The 8,469-nt window shown below is 42.6% G+C and overlaps 1 long non-coding RNA gene across 1 annotated transcript; it reads right to left on the bottom strand.

Annotated features, from left to right (window-relative positions):
- Positions 1-364: 364 nt before the first annotated feature.
- On the bottom strand, positions 365-5,187 carry LOC126512934 (uncharacterized). Its single transcript, XR_007595201.1, has 3 exons — positions 3,744-5,187; positions 1,711-1,814; positions 365-1,628 (listed from the first exon to the last, which is right to left on the bottom strand). It is a non-coding gene; the product is annotated as an uncharacterized lncRNA (long non-coding RNA).
- Between the last annotated feature and the right edge of the window lie 3,282 nt (positions 5,188-8,469).

Here is an 8,469-nt window from a genome sequence, read left to right as displayed (position 1 = left end):
CAAGTTGTGACTGCCTCACTGAAAAAGGTACTGAGCCATGTGGCTAACACAAATAAGAATAATGGGCTAATATAGGTTGTAAGAGTTAATAAGAAGCCTGAGATACTAGGCCAATCAGTTTATAACTAATGTAGACTTCTGTGTGATTCTTTGGGACTTAACGACTGTGGGAACCAGGCAGGACAGATACCCCAACAACACTAGTGGGCCCCACCCTTAGTCTTGCTATAAGATATGACCATGGCAATTCCCATCCACTGACATCAGAGTAAGATTTAGAAATCACCTAATAGACAATTTCAGAGTTTGGTGGATTTACTATTAAAAACTGTTTCAGAATAAACATGACAGAGGAGACCAAGAATACATCTGTGATGAAAGTGTTTACTAACTTCCAGCAAAGTCTGGCCTAATTAGATGGTAATCACAGTTAGCTGGTACACAGTGTTCACATGAAAAACAAGCACAAGATGTGTTTGATCCGAAGGCTGATAATCCTGGCCGGCTTCTTGTCGACACGTAAGTAAGTCTTCAAAGGAGGCAACTTTTGCCTAAATATTTTCCGTTCCTTTATGATTAGCTTTGAAGGATTAATAAAATATTCCACCACATTTTACATAAGCGAAGATGTGCTCCAGCTTGCCTCGGTGTCTTTTAAATAATTCTCCTTTAAAACTCTGCTTGCAGCACTCTGACAAGAGAGCAGAGCCCAAAGAGGTGAGGCAATATCTGTTTTATGGACAAATTTTATTGCTATCTGTTACCCTGCTGTGGGTTCTGTTTGTAGTTTATCTTAGGGCAATTAGAGATATTGCTCCTTAGACACCTACCTCAATGGCTTATTTGAAAGTCATTTTGCTAATTAGGAATTACTACATTAATATGTGCAATTCTTTTTAACTATCATACTCACCCAAATGCCAACTTTGCATTAGCATTTCAAACCTGAAATATCTTTAGACCCAAAGTCTTTAAAAATACTTCACATGTAAGGAATCCACATAGCCACAAACACCAGTTATTCACCTTTCAGTAAGAAAGAAACTGCTTGTTTATATGCATCATAAAATATACTTCATGAAATGGGCGCAAAATTAGGCGAAACCCGAAGAACCCCACTTGCAGTCGGGGGCTGTAAGATTCAAAACCAGTCACGTTAATAAAATTATTATGCTTCCAAAAACTAAGCCAAGGCTTTTCTTCTCCCTTCAGCAAAGGAGTGTTATAATTCCCCTGAACGAGGCTAGCCCCAAGCCAGAAAGAAAACAAGAAGCAAATTGTACACTTTAGGAAGTTGCAACTAGCAGCCTCTGGTAACTGTCTGTGCCTCTGGAGTCACCTGCCCTTACTTCTCTGAGCACGAGTTTGCTACTGAGTTCAGTCTGGCCCTTTCCTTATCTTTGCATGTTGGCTGGTAAATTAAGCAGGCTTCTCCAAGTGGGTGGCCTTTTTTGCAGATGCACCGCCTTTGTGGCCCAGTGACAAATGCCTGGTGCTGTCATCTGTGTCCCTGGAGATACAGGAAGACTCGCTGTGTCTTGAGTAACAAGAAGAGAAGAGAGGCATGCTCCCTTGGTTCTTGTCTGCTGCTTGCTTTTATGATCCTTGTCTTTCATACTGGTGTATACCTGGTGGGAGAGACAGTAAGGGTGACAGTTCTTCATCTGGTGGAGGGAAATTTCCAGCAGGACAAATATATCTGGTTCTTACCTGCTTTTGAATACAGGACCTCTCTCCTCCACAACAGCAAACAACAATACTAGAAAAGTCATGCTTCATGCTGGCTATGGCGGCACACCTTTTTAAACCTAGAACTTGGGAAGCAGAGGTAGAAGGAGATCTGTAAGTTCAGGGCCAGCCTGGTCTACAAAGAGAGTGCCAGGCTAGCCAAGGTTGCATAATGAGACCCCGCCTCAAGAAAAAAAAATTGTAAAAATATGTGCCATGCCTTCTATGGTGACACATGAAAGATCCTTGAGTTTAAGACCAGCCTGGTCTGTATAACAAGTCCAAGCCAGTCAGAGCGGCACAGAGAAAGACCCCATTGTGTTTTTTAAATGAAGAGGAAGTTCTAGCTTTTGGATTGTTTCTTGGAATTCAGGGACTACTTCTCCACTACCTAGACTACTACTGGCAAACAAATGTTGGCTTTATGAATGATAAACAGTATTTCCCAGAAGCACTCATTTCTCCACAAGGCCTTGATTTATATCTGTCTTTATCAATCCTCTTCCCCCTACAGTGGTAACTTTTCAAAGAAGGAAGTTTTGATGCGTGTGTCCCATATGAAAGAAGTCCGTTTGGTGGTCTCGCCACCCTCGGGTTGTAGGCTATGCTATAGATGACTTTAAAAGGATTGGAATTGCAGCTGGGTTGTTTATCTCAGGAGCAAACAGTGGAAGGAGAAGGAACTTCGGGCGGGGTTAAGAGGAAGAGGGGGAAAGCTGCTGAGAGGACCTGCTGGAGATGAGAGCAGGGAGCAGAGCCAAATCCTAGAGTGTCTTAAAAACCAAAATAATTACTCTTTTGTGTTCTGCTCCCCCACATTGACTGTCAGGTCATTCGTGTGTATGAGATGACCCACCACAGTGCCTGGAAATAACACTATGACAGGATTCCCTGTTCAGTCTCTTCCCCCTAGCTGGGACACTGGGACTTGACCATCCAAAGAGGCTCCGCACAGCTGGTAGGCATTTGGAGCCAGGTGCCTGCTGCTAATCCTCTTAGGGCTTCCGCTGAATCAGTCCTCATTCTGTGCTCCTCCTAAGAGGACTGGGCAGTAATTCATACATTTCAAATAAGAGACGCTTAGAATTTTCTAGGGACACAACACAGAGGTTTTAAGAAGTATCCTGAGTGACTCCATGTTTCAAAGTCGGCTTTGAATCTTACTTTAATAAAAATGGCAGATTGAGAACACTGCTTCCAAATCATAAGAGGACTCTGCCCAGACTCAGCATTAACACAAGACAACGAACAACCAATAGACTCTTTCAAAACCTTCCCCTTAATAAGGAAATAAACAGTTTTGGCCCCACAGCCAGATCCCTTAGGTCTTATTGATTTGGAATTTCTAGGGAATCTAGGGAGATGGGCAGTAGAAGGTAAAGGCTGTTTAACAGCTATGGTGCAAGTATTAGGTTACATTACAGGAAATCACTAATATTTAATCATTTAGGGCTTGTTAAAAGTCACTTTCTACAGTGTTACTTGGTAGCTAATAGTTTCAGTACCCTGCTGACCATAGCAGTGTATGCATATGAGAAATCAAATATAGTTTGTCCCCACAAATGGGCATGGTTTAGCTCTCTAGTTACTTGTATCCTGCTTAAATAGATATTACTTGTCAGGGATGTGGCTTACCTACTCATGCAGAAGACCAGAAACTTAAAATCATTAGTAGAAGTTGTTAGGATCGGTACTTAACCAATAGAACACCTTTCCCTGCATCTTCTTCAAAACTGATAATAGCAGTCAAGCATGCTCTAGGTTACCAATATTTTTTAAAGACCTGAGAGTCTCATATAGCTTCCTATAGTATGGACTGAAATCTACTCATTTTATCAATGAAAAAGCCTGGAAAAAAAAGAAACACACCCTCGTCTAAAGCCACAGGCATGTGGTCGCCAGCACTGTTTTTACACTCAAACTGTCTGTCTTTACAGCCTGTACACCTACAAGTCGGGGTTCTCCAAAGACACTGGGCCAATAGGCTACATCTAGAAAGACCAAAGGATAGTTACCATGAAACACTGACTCAGATGATGACAGAGGCTGAGAAGGTCCACAATCTCTTGTGTACAGTTTGGAGAACACGAAAGCTAATGATGTCGTTCTGGTTCAAACTGGAAGTCCCCCACGCCAGTAAGAAGCAGTAGGATCGTGTTTGTTCGGAGCCTGCAGTCCAAGGAAGAGTAGAGTCAATATCCAAGAGCAGAAGAAGATGGAGATCCCAAACACACAGAAATTTGCCCTCTGTCCACTTTATCGATTTGTTCGATAAGATTGGCTGGCACTCACCCACAAGGGGAGGGTGATCCATGCTCAGCCAATAGGCACAAAGGTTGCTCTCTTCCTGAGACACTGCCACAGACCCACCTAGAAATAGTATAGTCAGCTATCAGTCTACTCCTCGCCATAACCCAGGTGTCATATGGACCGCCATTATCCCAGCATCAGCTTTAAAGTCTTAGGGATGTGCTGGCAGATCAACACAAGAAGCAAGCTGCATGAGACGTTTGGAGATCCTCATGGCAGCCATTTGGAACACACGGCCCAGTTCCATCCTGAAGTTCCATCTCCTCTGAAGAGGGTGGGTTTTCCATTTCGTCCCCAGCACCACCAGACCATGGCAAATGTCCCTGTGGACACCGACTGTCCTTGAAAAATGGACCGCAGGCTGGAGCAGCGCCTGCGTAGGTAGGCTTCACAGAAAGAAGAGTCCTCAAGAGGCTAAGCTGGGCTGAGCTTCTCTCCAACATCGCCAGTAGAGCCTGGGGAGAAGTAAAGAAACTAAGACTAGACTTCGTTAGCAAGAAGTCCCATGAGAGACCTCAGGGGCTGTGAAATTGAACCGTGGAAAAAAATGCTTCTTTATTGCCACTAACCTCGATCTGACCTGCTCACCTCTAGGTAAGATTTACATCCAGTTATGAAAGCAGACAATAAGCCAGGCAGGATTGTGATTGTTGACAACAGAAGCCTCAGAAATTGTTGTGCCTCCTTAGAATATTATGAAAATGTCTGGAATCTCACAAGTATGCTTTGATATCTGAAAATGGGGGAAGTACAAATGCATGCTATTTTCCAGGGCAATAGTAATACACGCCATTGCAAACTTGCATTTTTTAAGGGTCTTGCCAATGGCTTCTCAATAAAATTAATTTTCTCAGAAATCCTATGTATTGCAAGCATTTAAAATCATGATTTAGAGAAGAAGTTTGTAAGCATCTCCAGTATTTGAAAGAAACTCTAAAAGCGTAAGTGCCTTTGTACACTGGACCAGTGGGAATGGAATCCTCCTTCCCACTGCCCTGCCCTAAAATGTTTTCCATTTCACTACATTAGCCACTTTCTTTAGTTGGGTGTCTCCCTCCTGTCCACTAGTCTAGGTGTATCTCTCCATGAGATGTCTTGACAATACAGGCTGCTCAGTGGAAATTCTTTGTTAGACCTGTAAGTTTGGGTTTGTGCATGTGTTTCTACCTTTAACTGTAAAATGTTTGAACTATGAAAAAGCATGAAATGTATGTTGTACATTTGTATTTTGCATTGTTCTAAAAAACACTTTGGGATTATTAAAATGATGTCTTGTGGGATCCTCAAACTGTACTAGTATCGATTTCAGGGATTAACTATTCACCCATTTATAACTGTCCTTATCTCACCTTGTCAATCAAACTCCACCTTCAGTTCAAAAACAGATGCAAGCAAAGGGTGTCTCCCAGAAAGACAGGAAAGAAACCATGTCTACCAACAGTGGGGATGCTTCACCTTTGAGATGAAAAACACCTCTAGACACCACTCTCATGATTACACAAAGAAGATTCTCTCCAAATTAATTTGGATTTTGTGTCCGACCTTGAGGACAGCCACCTTGTGGAAGTCTTGGTAGGGCTCAAATAAAACTTTTCCCCAAGTATAAGGCAGAGCAGTGTTTGTGGTTTCTTCCTGTTAGGTTAATTTCTCATCATCTCAAGAGGACCATTAATGGCTGCTGACAGTGAGAGAGTCACTTTTGGAGGGGGCGGGGGGGGGGGACAGCCATTGGTGGATGACTTCATATCCATCAGTACATGGACAGTACTGGCTGGGCTCATGGGCTTATAAAGAGAAGACATGAAATGGGGAAGGAGATGTGTTGTGGGAGGGAGTTAGAAAAAGGATGCACAGGAAGGGAAGACAATCAAGAAGCACTGTATACATGTGTAAGATTTTCAAAAGAGAAAATAAAAAAAAGAGGAATTGAGAGAGAAAGAAAGACTTGATGATTTGATGCTGACACAGGGTTAAATATTCACATAGACAATATTAGTCTACTAGACCTAGGGGAATGGGTCTCTACACATCCCTTGCCTTTTTAGTTTTACTTTCTCCATTTGAGTAGGTCCTAGTATTTGTTCCTAAGATTCAAGTCTTTATCCTTTTTTAGTCAACATGACATATAATTTACTTAGCTATTTATGCAGCTATCTTGAGAACCTAAATTTGATTATTCTTGTGATGGATATCCGATTTGAGGACAAAGAGGAAAGCATTGCACAAGAATGTTCTTCCTCCCTTCTCTGACAACCAGAAGCTCCGAGCACAGGACCACTAGTAAAGGGTTGAGTTGGGGTCACATGGATCCACCCAGACTGAAGTAACCTTATCTAGCACACACTCCAGGAAGGAAACCATTTATTCGCTCATCCTCCGTGAAGCATTGGAATCTCACGAACTTACTAGTGGATCCAAATTACTACAGACAGACATATACTTGAACAGTTTGATTAACCCAAGATTTCATAAGGAATTCACTGAGAATGACAAAATATGAAATAACAAGATATGTAACTAATATAATCATGCTTACACACACACACACACACACACATGCACGCACACAATGTAGCACTACCATACCCAGCAAACAAACCACAAATCCAGCACAATGAAGATGTAGTATTTACATCCTAACAGACCTTTCTTATAGAAACTCTTAGCCAAGTGGACTTCTGCTCTCAGACACTAGTTCTGCCACTGTCTGGAAGTTTCATAAAATCCTCTATCTTGGAGTTCTATGTCGAGGGGAAATTGATCACACTGTGACCCTCCGAGACTGTTAATATAGTTAAGCTTGAGTCAGGGATGGAGTCAACCACTAGATCACCAGAATCGGCTACAGAGATTTTGGAGGACACGGGATATGATATGATAGAGAGGCACAGGAAGGAGTAGGCAGGGGTTTAGAAAGACTCAAGGGCCCTATTGGTCTGGGAAGCATGTGGAGAGAGTGTCAGCTCCTCCTCTGCTTTCTTGATTTATCAGGTTTGTACCCCAACATCTGACTCTTGAGTTTTTACAAATAATAAAATAATCTAGATAAACACTTCAGTTGTCTGCACTAGTGGCCTGCTCCTCTGTGGCCACTAATACTAACTGCAGTGAGACTCAGAGTGGGTGCACTGAGTGAGTATTTGAAGCACTCGGTTTCACCCACACCATTGCTACCAATGCTGCTTTCACTCGGTGCTTTTTGGGTTGCTAGACACTCGTTGACAGAGCCATGGTGACTGTGTGGCAAAGCACTACAGGTTTACCTTGTTTAACAGCCTTCTCGAAGGGGTGGCAGTGTTTGAGGGCATTTTCATGCAAATAGCTTTAAATCTGTGATTGTATCTAACAGAAAGCGTTTTTTCCTGGAGGGTGTACTCATGAAGAGCTTCCCTTCCTTCCTTCTTTCCTTCCTTCTTTCCTTCCTTCCTTCCTTCCTTCCTTCTTTCCTTCCTTCCTTCCTTTCTTTCTTTTCATAATTGTGACTATCAATGACTCACAATAATGAAGACAGGTGACCTGTGACATAGCTATGCCCCAACCCTTAGTAACACTGTAATACTCTCTGGGGCATCCTTTTAAACATGTTCCCTGCAGGTCATGTTCATAGTCTTAAATATGAGTTGCTTTATCCATATGACTATGTAGGAAACACAAGAGTCTCCAGCTATGGCTTTGTGGCACCGTGTGTATTAGTCAGGTGTTTGGAAAGTAATTTGTAACTTAAATTAGAAAACGATAGACTCCTTCGATGCATTCGAGCTGGTCCCAAATGACTTTGATATCACTGTCACCTGCACTCATCCTTCTGTAGAAGAGAGCTGTGCACATCTGTGCACATCTGTTCTGTGAGTTCCTAATAATGATAAGAATTGTTATTGCCATTGGCTCCTCCCATGTCCGTTGTTTCAATAAATCTGAGCATGACCTGTAAGTATGAGTGGGATCAAAAAAAAAAAAAAAAAGATAGACGCTATCCCAGGGCTGCAGGCAGATTTCTAACTTGTAACAGACTGAATTCCTCCTCGGTTTGTGCAGAGGTAACTCAGCATTTTAATGTCAGGCTGGGGGGTGCTCCGTCAAGTCAGGAAAGTGAAAACGTGCCCCAAAGCAGGCAGGCAGGTGTGCACCCAATCTGGGCTTCCTAACAGGCTCCTTTTGTTAGCTAACTAGTTAGCTCTTTAGGGCTGCGAGGCTGGGAGGCATGAAGTTTACCCTCAGGTGCTGGTTGGGGGGTGGATCTCATATTCCTTTGGTAGCTTCAGTGTTTCCAGCCAGTTCTTTCAGGGAGACTAGAACCATCCTAAGGATTTGGTCTTGAGCTCTTACAAATTATGTTAGCTTTTATTCTAATCTTCATAGGCTAAGGTGGAAACCTCACTGAGGCAAAACCTTATACCAGCTGGCTAGAGTCTGGTGAGGGAGAGAATCTTT

Source organism: Alexandromys fortis, unplaced genomic scaffold (genome assembly GCF_014885135.2).
Source record: "Alexandromys fortis isolate MF-2015 unplaced genomic scaffold, M_Fortis_MF-2015_v1.1 scaffold_98, whole genome shotgun sequence".
Classification (NCBI taxonomy): domain Eukaryota; kingdom Metazoa; phylum Chordata; class Mammalia; order Rodentia; family Cricetidae; genus Alexandromys; species Alexandromys fortis.
Note: the sequence above shows the minus strand (reverse complement) of the source record. Positions and strands in the feature narration are given on the sequence as shown.